The sequence below is a fragment of the Mustelus asterias genome, chromosome 1 (genome assembly GCF_964213995.1).
Source record: "Mustelus asterias chromosome 1, sMusAst1.hap1.1, whole genome shotgun sequence".
NCBI lineage: Eukaryota > Metazoa > Chordata > Chondrichthyes > Carcharhiniformes > Triakidae > Mustelus > Mustelus asterias.
Window position 1 is genome coordinate 34,352,484 of NC_135801.1, and position 13,344 is coordinate 34,365,827.

The following is a 13,344-nucleotide window of genomic DNA, read 5'->3' on the forward strand; positions in this document are numbered from 1 at the left end:
TTTGATTTTATGAAAATTCTTAGTCATCCATTTGGCTTCTCTTTTTTCACTACATGGAATTCACCCAATCTGCTATCTTCAACCATCAGTTTGTCCTCCTTCACCTCATGATTTACTTAGATAAATTCAACTCTTTACAACTGCTCAACCCCAGGATAGCGGAATCATCTGTTTTAGTGACGTAGAACACACAGTTCACATTTTTTCCTTCATGTGACCTCCTGACTTGGATTGTTCCTACCTGTTGAATCTCAGTTTTCCCTGAGTACCCTGTTGGCATGATGTTTCTCGTTTTCAGAGCATCTTTCCTTGGATAACAATTTTCCTTCAAATTTTCCAGAAATAATCACACGTTTAGATTCAAAATGCTAGAGCTTTGTCAAATGGGCTTCTTACGGTTCTCTGTGTGGCTGATGCACTGATACCTTGTTGCTCAGCACCTGACTGTTGTGCAGTAGTAAAATGTGGCAACCTGGATGTAGATTTGCATAACAATTAGTTCCTAGCTCTTTACGAATAATATAACAATATAGACAGAGAGGATTTCAGAACTGGGTAATTTATCAGTTCAATTGGCCATTAAGTAGTGTTTGGGTGGGCAATGCAAAGTTAAAGATTTGCAGTTTCAGTCAGTTCGAACAACTGTCCACTTTGTTCCAAGGCTTTCTGGAAATTAAAAAAAATGTAACGTCCTTGCACTGAACAGTTGTTCAAACATTAATGTGAAGGGTCTTTAATGACTGTGAAAGCAGTTGATGAAATATCAGTGTTGAAAGCTGCTGCTGTTGTATTTACTTCAGCTCAATTAAGGGCAGCCTTTTCTACAAAACACACAACCTTATTGGTTTTACTGACACTAATATCACTTGATATATAAGTTCATGGGTAATCCTACTTAAGGGCAAGGAATGAGCTTTTCAAGCAAAAGCTTGATGTAAGTGTGATCTTGAAAGGGTTTCAACCTTCCAATGTTTTTAACTGTTTCAAAATTGAGGCTCAAACTGAGCAACTTACAAAGTTTAAAATATGTATCTAACAGTGCCAGACTGGACAGTCAATCATCAGCTTACAAACTATAAGATATGTGCTGTTCATATTTCTCAGCAATGCGCCTCTCAAACCAGGCAGTTTGACTGGCTGCATGATGTGAGATAAGAATAGTCTTGATAGCTTTGCTCCTAACCTAGTCCCTTTCTCCTGCCCTCAACACTCAGTTGACTGTTGAATGCAAACTTTGATTTGAGTTGATTTATTATTGTCACATGTATTAGTACAGTAAGAAGTCTTACAACACCAGGTTAAAGTCCAACAGGTTTATTTGGTAGCAGGCTGTTCCGAAAGCTAGTGGCTTTTGCTACCAAATAAACCTGTTGGACTTTAACCTGGTGTTGTTAGACTTCTTACTGTGTTTACCCCAGTCCAATGCCGGCATCTCTACAACATGTATTAGTACACAGTGAAAAGTATTGTTTCTTGCGCGCTATACAGACAAAGCATACCGTTCATAGAGAAGGAAACAAGAGAGTGCAGAATTGCCTTGATAATAACCCCACAAGAACATCTGAGAGATGGTTGGGGTTAAATACTTAAATTTAGCGGTTGGAAACAGAAAATGCTGGATAAACTCAGCAGGTCTGGCAACATTCCTGGAAATATTTTGGATCTAAGTGATCTACAGAAGGATTGTTTGATCTGAAACGTTCTGTAAAAGGATCATTTAGATCCGAAATGTTTAACTCTGTTTCTCTCTCCACAGAAGCTGCCAGTCATGCTGAGTTTATCCAGCGTTTTTTGTTTTTAATTCAGATTTCCAGCATCCACGATATTTTGCTTTTACTTAAATTTCGGGAATATGTTTCTAGTACACTAGAATGTAGCCACTGGGTGGGATATTCGGCCCTCCCTGCTGTGTGATCTTCCAGTCCCACTGAAGGTGACCCCCATGGTGGGTTTGGCCGGCGAGCAACATAAATGGCCATTGATTTTGGCGGGACTGGAAAGCCTCATCGGTGGCCAATGGTGAGTTGCCTCCACCAAGGGAAAACGCAGCACAGGAGGGGCTGGAAAATTCCGGCTATTGTCTTTCTCATGCTGGCACATTCTGTGGTGTATGAGTGAGCTGAGTTAGAGGGAGGACACTTCATTAACATATTCATGAGAGGCTCCTGCCAATTGTGTAATCCCACTCACCTCCCTGCCACGATTACAGACCTGCCCCTCTGCGATGCCCACCCCAGCCCTGATCATCTCCGGATTGCTGGGGACCATTCCAAGGATCATTGTTTGCAACTTTCAGCAGCTGACATTTTCTCCTTCTAGTCACCTGCCAGACTGTTATATAGGTTGGCCACTGAGCAGCAAGTGGAAAAAAAAGGAGATTTTGCCATAAAGTTCAGCAAACCATTCACGTCTCTGGCTTTGCTGGGTTCCATGGTGATTTTTCAGTTTCCCCTGCACTCTTCACACCTACCCATGAGGGCGGCACGGTAGTGCAGTGGTTAGCACTGCTGCTTCACAGCTCCAGGGGCCTGTGTTCGATTCCCGGCTCGGGTCACTGTCTGTGCGGAGTTTGCACATTCTCCTCGTGTCTGCGTGGGTTTCCTCCGGGTGCTCCGGTTTCCTCCCACAATCCAAAGATGTGCAGGTTAGGTTGACTGGCCATGATAAAATTGCCCCTTAGTTTCCTGAGATGCGTAGGTTAGAGGGATTAGTGGATAAAATATATAGAGATATGGGGGTAGGGCCTGGGTGGGATTGTGGTCGGTGCAGACTCGATGGGCCGAATGGCCTCTTTCTGCACTGTCGGGTTCTATGATTCTATGATTGGAGCCTGCAAATTTCCTTTCAGTTTCAATCAAGTTAGACTTTGGTGCAACATTTGATAGCTCCTGGAGTCCATGCCTTCCCCATGGATAGCACCAGTTCCTGCAGACCTCATCTTGGGGAAAATTAGCATGTTGGCCAAAGAATGTTTGAACTTTTAAGACCAAAGCACATGCTACATTTTGTAATTACAAATTTTTCTTGAGTGTTCGAGTGTCTGTGTGACTATGCAAGTGGGTGTGGTTGCAGATATATTTAGATGTTGAATAATAAACATTTATCTTTCTTTTTTAAAACTTACGAGAACGCTTGTAATTTGTCTGGGTTTGATAGTTACAGCACTCAGGATGTTAAAGCACTTTTTCCTCTTAAAAACATCTGTCTTCAGTCAGACTAGAGGTGGGGAAAGGGGGAACCATCCCTATCATCTTTCCTCTGTCCATAACAAATACAATAGTGCTTACAACACAAAAGATTGGCTGCGGTTTTCTCAGCAGCCTTCAAACATGCAGTTAAGTGATTGAATTTTAAGATGGTCACCAAATCAAATTATATCCCTAAATTTCCTTACTTTCTTTGTTATTCCTTGTTTTATTCTTGTTTATGTTCTCCGTATAAAACTACAATCTGATTATTTTAGAACCATATAATCCCATAGAATCTTTACAGTGCAGAACAAGGCCATTCAGCCCATTGAGTCTGCACTGACTCTCTGGCAAAGCACCCCACCCAGGCACATCCCTCTGCCCTATCCCCGTAACCCCACACATTACCATGTTTAATCTCCCTAACCTACACATCTTGGGACACTAAGGGGCAATTTAGCATGGACAATCCACCTAATTGCACATCTTTGCACTATAGGAGGAAACTGGAGCACCCGGAGGAAACCCACACAGACACGGGAGAACGTGCAAACTCCACACAGTCACCCGAGGGTGGAATTGAACCCAGATCCCTGCTATGTGAGGCAGCAGTGCCAACCACTGTGCCAGCATGCCGTTGTGGTCTTTCTAATGAGGTATTAAACCAAGGATCCCTTGGCACTATTTCGAAGAGCAAGGGATTTATCCCCAGAGTCCTATCTGATATTAATCCCTCGAGCAACACACAAAAACAGATTAACTGGTCATTATTGCATTGCTGTTTGTGAGCGCAAATTGGCTGCCATGTTTCTTACGTTACAACAGTGACTACACTTTAAAAGTACTCCAATGGCTGCAAAACACATTGAGGGGCCCTGTGGTCATGAAAACCACTACATAAATGCAATACTTTCTTTCTAAGGATCAACGTAACAATGTAGTAAAGTGAGTTGTCAACACACTCACCCTCTCACACACTCACCCTCTCACACACTCACCCTCTCACCCTCTCTCTCTCACACTCACCCACTCTCTCACAAATTTACCCCATTTTCTCCCGCTCCTGACCTGCTCTCCCACCCCTCTCGTTCCCTACCACCTGCTCCCCCACACTCCCCCCTCCCCTCACACTCCCCCCTCCTGCTCTGAGGCCCATGTTGGGACCCTCCACACTGTGGTTTCTGGACCACAGTTATTAAATAAACCTGTTGGACTTTAACCTGGTGTTGTTAAACTTCTTACTGTGTTTCTGGAGAAGCCAGCCTCTGGACAGGCAGCTCTGTAGCATTTTTCAAATGTGCCTGTCTTGCCATGAACACCCTTGGAAGCTCCCATGGACCCCCTGGGTTCCACGGACCCCAGTTTGGGAACCCCTGGTATAGCAAAGGATTGTGCAACTAGGGCTGAAATCTGAAATAGACACAAGAATTGTTACATTTGCAAACAAAGGGCTTAGGGCTTGTTGAGGCTCCTGCTGCAACGATGGTTTGCCCCGAGACAGCTGGTGCCGGCTGCATTGAGGAAAAACAAGTCTCCGGGTGGGATTTTCTGGCCCGTCCTGCCAATGGGATCTCCTGGGCACACCAAAGAGAACCCCCTCCCCCCTTCCCCCTCCCCCCACATGGTGGGTTCCCTGATGGCGGGACAAGTGAGCATGAAAACAGCGTACACATCAGCAGGACCAGAAGATCCTGCCGGCAACCAATTGCGAGCCTCCTCCACCACCAGAAAACATGCCAGGTGCTGGAAATTCCTACCCTGCTGTGGGCTAATTGCAAGTCCTCAAAAGGGTAAATGCAGGCTGCCAGCAAAGATGTAGCTTTATTAAAATACTTAGATGATTGTGAAGCCAGAAGGAACAGGAATGCTCCTCACAATGTCATATTAACAACACGAGTCTCTACTGACCCCTGCCTGCCAACCCCCATTGCCTATTGTGTCCCGAACACCCCCTCCTTGATTGTTGTTGCTATTCTTTCTAATCCCTCCTCCTCTACTTTCCCTTCCAATTGGTGACACTGGCAGTCCCCTCTCCCACTTCCCCCAACCTAATCCCCGCAATCCCCCATCCTGATCGGTCCCCTTTGAGGTCTTATTAAGGGCAGCCGCCAGACTGCTCATTTTGGTGCAGGGACAGTTTTTGGTCATGAACTGATTTTTACCCCAATGTGTGTGTGGCCTCTTTAGGTACTATTGAATTAATTTCATATCTTTCCATTTATTCAAAAATTCTAATGCTAACTAGCAATGGTGGACTGGTGACTGCTGCATAATTTATGGTTTGCTTCCTGTTTTGGTGCCTTGAGTAATCCTGCAAGGCACTTTTATATATTATTCAGCCCCTTTAATTGAGACATTTTTATGTTAACATTAAGTTAAGTAAATGCAATAAGTGATTTTGTTCTGCACTAAAGACCATTATTACAGGGGGAGAATGATTGATTTACCATGAGATTATTAGTGTTACAGTCGGGACAAGGAGAAGATTGAGACAAGTTTCTTTATGTCAAAGAAGCACTTTACTACTCCCAGTTACAGTCTATTTAAATACATTTACTTCAAATCAGCATATTTATACAATAAACCTGTTTACTCTATCATTCCCCATTTGCCATTAGCTTGAATGTGGAGTTCATTGTTGGTTCATTTGGGTCAAAGTTTAGAAATGTGGGAGCCATTTTTGTGCTGTGTTGGCCTGGAAGCCTGCCAAGTAACATGTATATTCATGCCATTAGGAAAACAGAGGTCACTAAAAGAATGTGAGAAGAATGGAAAACAGAGCAATCTGTGAGAAATGAAACAACTGGCTTTCATAAAATCTCATTTGCTTTTAAGCTTTGCTGAGAAATGTAAAAGGCTGTCTCTGGGAAGAAGACTGGGACATTGTCGAGCATCAACACAATGTGCTAATCAACTGAGTAACTGGAAACATTCACACTGCCATGGGGAAGGATGGAGTAGCGAGTGACCAAAAATGTCCCCTATGGGAAAGAGGGAAAGTCAGGGGCAGGGTCACTTTAACCCTTATCCTTCGACAGTTGATATAACGCAGTGTTAACAGGGAGTGACCTGGGAGTAGGGCAAACAGCGATGGAATGCAGGGAGCAATACAGATCGGTAGGGGAGAAAACCTAAGAGGATCTCACTCTAAAAAATATTGAAGTAATCACAGATCTGTGTGATTATGTAACTGTGTGTGTTTTAGATCTGGACAATACATTTCAGCTGCAATGGCATATTTATCGGCAGTTACAATTTTTGAATGCAATTTCAACTACATGATCTCAGCTGCACCAAATAGATTCCTCTGGACATTGACTGACTTGAATTTTTCATTTCTCATTGGTAAATAAGATGTGCTACTTAAAACACTAGTAACTATAGTACCACAAGCTACCATCAATAATAACACTAATAGCATATTTCAGGCAGCACAGGCTCAATGGGTAAGATTTTAACTTAACCAAAACCTTACACTTGCAGAGTTAAAATCGGGCCCAGTATGTTTGACAATACTCTGTGATTTGTTGAATAGATCAGAGTAAGAATGTTTGATTCCCAGATGAAAAATTCTTCATTGAATTCTTCTACACCTTATGCTGTCACCATGTTCTCTGTGTTGGGGATAAACATTTCGATTCTCCGGTTCCACTAACCACCGGCATGTATCGCGATAACCTGGAGAATCGGGAGTCAACAGAAAAACGGGTTCTTCACCGGTCTCCAAACCCATTGTGACCCTCCCAGGCTGCGCTGCTGGCCCTGGTCAGGTTTCCGCCCATATCAGGTGGGAACCCGATGTATATTCAATTCACAACTTTAAATATAGTTAGCAGCTTGAGGCTTGATTCAAATAGCTCTCGCTATTCACTCACCTCCCCAGCGAGATCTGCATCGAGCGAGCTTTCGTACAGGCAGGTCCTCACAAGCAAGGACCTGGCATGTTGAATGCCAAGGATTGAGGAAGCAATACCAACCCCTCAGCAATGAGAGGCATCCTCCCCCCCTGCAGCCCCACCTCACACCACACAGCCATGAAGTTTATCCAACCTGAAACCCCACACAGTCCTCTTCCCCCTCAGGCCCCCATTCAGCCTCCCTTCAGATCATGCAGCTTGACAGTACCAACAGTGGACTCCTTCGGCATCCTGACAATCACAATCTGGCACATTGGGACACGAGGGGGCTCAAGGAGGTAGGTCTAGTGACCATTCTGCTGCTGCCAGGCTGCAGATATTGGGTCCCTCAAGGGTCTGGAGCATTGGATGGACTCGTGCTGGGGGCAAAGGGTTGACCTCGCCACTCTCCCCTGGGATGGGGGTCTTTTGATTGGACAGCCCCTTCTAGTCCTAGCAGACCTGAAGATCACCCCTAGCATGGTGATTTCAGGCAGACTTGTGATCAATTTCTTCATTCCCGCCTGTTAACTGTGCAAACTCTGAAGTGGCTGGGTCACTTTAACCCCTATGCCACCACTGGACTTACCTCCTTGACCCCTCCATAGAATTCAAAATGCCGGGCTAGGGTATCAGTGCCAGGGTGCCAGGGGGCAGTGAACTGTTGGTGCATGGCCTGAAGGGGGCTGAGTGGCGGGGCTGAGAGGCAAGGAGGGCTGAGTGGGGTATCTGAGGCAGAAGGGGACTGAGGAGAGGGGGGGGATGAGTGGGAGGTCTGAGGCCGAAGAGTGCTGAGGGAAAAGGGGGTTGAGTGGGAGGGGGTAAGGAGACTGTGGGTGGAGGGGTTGGGTCACCCACATGTCTGCATGGTGGAGGGGTTACCCCTTATCTGTGGGTTGGGGGGAGGACGCCCCTCTTTGGTGAGGGGTTGGTGGTGCTTCCCTGGTTAGTGTGGGGGCCACTATTTATTTTTTGGGGGAGGGACCCTGTCTCTGAACCTGGAGATTGGGTCTCGGAACAGCAGGGTTGACCGGTGGATTGTCTCCTATATATAAATGAGCATCTATTAGGTGGGAGAATCCCGGCTTTTTCCCAGCATAGTGCATCTCATGGCCTTTCAGTCCATGTTAACATCAATACAACATGAACGACGGTTAAGTGCAAATTGGCAATGTGAGACTTAATGTTGTCATTAGACCTATGGGCCATCCCCATCTCTCCATCGCCAATGCCTAATGACTGTGTCATCCTGTCGATCTTCAAGGTGTCTTCTTCCACTGCAGTCAGAGTGGCTATGGTTGCAGATGCAGACCCAGTTCTCTGCCTCTCCCTGGCAGTGTGTGCTCTCATCTTCTGCAATGACAAAAAGCAGAGTTATGAGTGTGAGATGTGCAGAGTGTAGAGAGGATGGAAGAGGAACATTGTTCAATAAAGATTCAAGAAGGCATTGCAGAGAAAGGAATGATCGGAACAGTAAGCTGTGTTGGCCAGGGCAGTGCTGTGCAGGAAAATGCTTGGGAGGTTGGATAGTAATGCCTAACACCTGAAAGCGAAATGACATTTACCTTTCCTGACATAACAAAGTCATTAAACCTTTCCTGACACTCTATCTGGTCCTCAGCACCACACTCCTGCTACCAACTGCCTCCTGATTTTCCAGCCATGCCTGTTTAGATTGGGTGGCTGAACTATGCCTTGAATCATGAGGAAACAACTCTCACTTCTTCATCATCACCTCCATGGAAGGGTTAGGGTAATAGAGGGTAGCCTTCTCACATCTAACTTCCATTTATTAACCTCTGCAAACCTTCACTATCACCGGTTCCCGAGACTGAGCTTTGCCAAGGTCTCTTTACACAGGGATCCTTCAATGACCAAATGTGGATCAGGAAACCTAGAAGCAGGATACCAATGTCTTAGCTAAGTCTAAGAAGAACAGCAAAGCTTCGATGACAAAGGAGTTCCCAGCCCATTAGCAGTCTCTCTGCCGTATGTGCATGTGTTCACATAATATTTTGCCTCATGTGATGTTGTAGATGCTAAGTTTGATTTCACTATTCATTTCTGGAATATAGGCATTACAGGCAAGGCAAACATTTGTTACCCCATCTCTAGTTAGGGTTAAGGCATGTGGTTAGGACAAAATAGAAGCAGCATTAATGATCATCTGCACATCAGTACAAAGAACAGTACAGCACAGGAAACAAGCCCTTCGGCCCTCCAAGCCTGTGCCGCTCACCGGTCCAACTAGACTATTCGTTTGTATCCCTCCAGAATGCTCATGTGACTATCCAGGTACGTCTTAAATGATGCCAGCGTGTCTGCCTCCACCACCCTACTTGGCAGCGCATTCCAGGCCCCCACCATTCTCTGTGTAAAAAACGTCCCTCTGATATCTGAGTTACACGTCGCCCCTCTTACCTTGAGCCTGTGACCCCTCATGATCGTCACCTCCGACCTGGGAAAAAGCTTCCCACTGTTCACCCTATCTATACCCTTCATAATTTTGTACACCTCTATTAGGTCTCCCCTCATTCTCTGTCTTTCCAGGGAGAACAACCCCAGTTTACCCAATCTCTCCTCATAGCTAAGGCCCTCCATACCAGGCAACATCCTGGTAAACCTTCTCTGCACTCTCTCTAAAGCCTCCACGTCCTTCTGGTAGTGCAGTGACCAGAACTGGACGCAGTACTCCAAATGTGGCCTAACCAGCGTTCTATACAGCCGCAACATCAGACTCCAGCTTTTATACTCTATACCTCGTCCTATAAAGGCAAGCATACCATATGCCTTCTTCACCACCTTCTCCACCTGTGCTGCCACCTTCAAGGATTTGTGGACTTGCACACCTAGGTCCCTCTGTGTTTCTATACTCTTGATGGCTCTGCCATTTATTGTATAACTCCCCCCTACATTAGTTCTTCCAAAATGCATCACTTCGCATTTATCTGGATTAAATTCCATCTGCCATTTCTCCGCCCAATTTTCCAGCCTATCTATATCCTGCTGTATTGTCTGACAATGCTCATCGCTATCCGCAAGTCCAGCCATCTTCGTGTCATCCGCAAACTTGTTGATAACACCAGTTACACCTTCTTCCAAATCATTTATATATATCACAAATAGCAGAGGTCCCAGTACAGAACCCTGGGGAACACCACTGGTCACAGACCTCCAGCCAGAAAAAGACCCTTCGACTGCTACCCTCTGTCTCCTGTGGCCAAGCCAGTTCTCTACCCATCTAGCCACCTCTCCTTGTATCCCATGAGCCTTAACCTTCTTAACAAACCTGCCATGAGGGGCTTTGTCAAATGCCTTACCGAAATCCATATAGACGACAACCACGGCCCTTCCTTCGTCAACCGTTTTTGTCACTTCCTCAAAAAACTCCACCAAATTTATAAGGGACGACCTCCCTCTTACAAAAGAATGCTGTCTGTCACTAATGAGATTGTTCCGTTCTAAATGCGCATACCTCCTGTCTCTAAGAATCCTCTCCAACAACTTCCCTACTATGGATGTCAAGCTCACTGGCCTATAATTACCCGAGTTATCCCTGCTACCCTTCTTAAATAACGGTACCACATTCGCTATCCTCCAATCCTCAGGGACCTCACCCTGTGTCCAATGAAGAGACAAAGATTTCCGTCAGAGGCCCAGCAATCACATCTCTTGTCTCCCTGAGCAGTCTAGGATAGATGCCATCAAGCCCTGGGGATTTGTCAGTTTTAATGTTACCTAAAAAACCTAACACTTCCTCCCTTGTAATGGAGATCCTCTCTAACGGGTCAACACCTCCCTCTGAGATACTCCCAGTCAACAAGTCCCTCTCCTTTGTGAATACCGATGCAAAGTATTCATTTAGGATCTCCCCTATTCCCTTGGGTTCTAAGCATAATTCCCCTCCTTTGTCCCTGAGAGGTCCGACTTTTTCCCTGACAACTCGTTTGTTCCTAATATATGAATAAAATGCCTTAGGATTCTCCTTAATCCTGTCTGCCAAGAACATTTCGTGACCTCTTTTTGCCCTTCTAACTCCCCATTTGAGTTCTTTCCTACTCTCTCTGTATTCCTCCAGCGCTCCATCTGTTTTCAGTTGCCTGGACCTAACGTACGCCTCTCTTTTCTTTTTGATCAGATCCTCAATTTCCCCGGTTATCCACGGCTCTCGAATCCTTTTTACAGGCACATGCCTGTCCTGCAGCCTTATCAACTGTTCCTTAAAAAACTCCCACATGCCATTCATAGACTTACCCCCGAACAGCCTCTCCCAATCAACGGCCACCAATTCCTGCCTAATCTGGCTATAGTTAGCCTTCCCCCAATTTAGCACCCTACCCTTAGGACAACACTCGTCCTTGTCCATTACTATCCTAAAGTTAAAAGAGTTGTGGTCACTATTTGCCACATGTTCCCCTACCGACATGCTAGAAAGAAGATGGAACCTGCATTTAGATATCCCCTTTCACTAATTCAGGACAATCCTATCTGATTTGCAATTAATGCGTTACTTTTCAAATGAGGTCGCTACTGTATTAAAGACAAAACTTCTATAGTTTCACGCTAAAGCAGAGTATCTGAAAATGGGAAAATGGTCCACTTCAGTCACTTGAAATGGGAATGTGTTCCATTCTAGAGAACCTGAAATGGAGAAGTGTTGCTTTCATATTTAGTTGCATAAACGTTATACTTAAATTATGATAAAGTATTTTAAGCTCTCACAATTCTGCTTCAGACACATGAGGACAACGCAAACAAAAATCCACATAATAGCTACCAAAAAATCTTGGCTCATATTTTGATTTTTAAAGCAAATCATTTGAATAAGAACTATTTACACTTTGGTTATAGTAGTCAGCATATTTGTCCTGAAGTTTGACAAAATGCCTCTTGTACGAGAATATCCCAAACCTACGGACGACAGGAAACTGCTGGCAATGTTCCATCAAAAATTCAACATAAATTATTTGTTTTACGTGAATTTCTTACCTTTATAAAAATAATGAAAGAGCTTACTAATCACCATTATTTCTAGATAGGGGTTATCATAAATTTAGAGACCACAGCATGAGAGGAAAGCTGGTACTCATTTTACTTTTTTTAAACTGTTTGCCTGTGGTAGTAATTGCCATTGTTACTGGGTCTATGGCTGACTTTGACATACATCTACACTTCAAGAAAACCAACTTATTTTCCCTCTTGAATTTCTTTTATTTACAATGCGTTGCCTGTACTTGACCTGTTGCAAGTTTTCGCGGCCTCTTGGGAGGGATGTGCTTTTACTGCCGAACTGTGAAACATGACAGTAATTGCTTATGTGTAAGGATGAAAAGGCACCATTTTGAAAGGCGAACATTAAAGAAAATGGATAGTCCTGTCTCACAACTTGATATTTTGTATTTTGGGTTATTTTCATTCTGATTAAATCTAGTTGCTATTGTTTGGTGTGTGGTTTGAGACAACAGCTGAATTATGAAAGCTTAGATGAACAGAACTTCTCCAGTCATAATCCCTTTGAAATAAAGATAGAGAAGTTTTTCAATAGCCGTAATTCTCCCAAATTGGGACTAAGTGCCCACTCCAGAGGGAAACCTGGAAAGTTTCCAGTTGGCATTGGCAGTGTCTATCCAGTGCCAGGTGACAATGCCTGGGAACTGCCCGCCATGTCAAAACCAAAGAAATAGCCGTAAGGCAGGAAACAAGTTCAGTCACAAATAAAGCAAGAAGGTTTAGAAAAGGCAATCAATCAGCAATGTCTGAAGTGGAATCATAGAATCCCTACAGTGCACAAGAAGCCATTCGGCTCATCAAGTCTGCACCAACTCTCCAACAGAGCATTCCACCCCTGCCCTATCCCAGTAACCCCATGTATTTATCCTACTAATCCACCTAACCCACACATCTTGGGATGCTAATGGGCAATTTAGCGCGGCCAATCCACCTAACCTGCACATCTTCGGACTGTGGGTGGAAACCCACGTATTACATGGGGAGACCGTGCAGAGATAAGTCAAGTCTACTGAGTAGCCGATTGAATAATGTGTCATCAGTATAGAATGGGGAAGAGTCTTTGATTTGATTTATTATTGTCACATGTATTAGCATACAGTGAAAAGTATTGTTTCTTGCATGCTATACTGACAAAGTATACCGTTCATAGAGAAGGAAAGGAGAGAGTGCAGAATGTAGTGCTACAGTCATAGCTAGGCTGTTGAGAAAGATCAACTTAGTGCGAGGTAGGTCTATTCAAGAGTCTGATG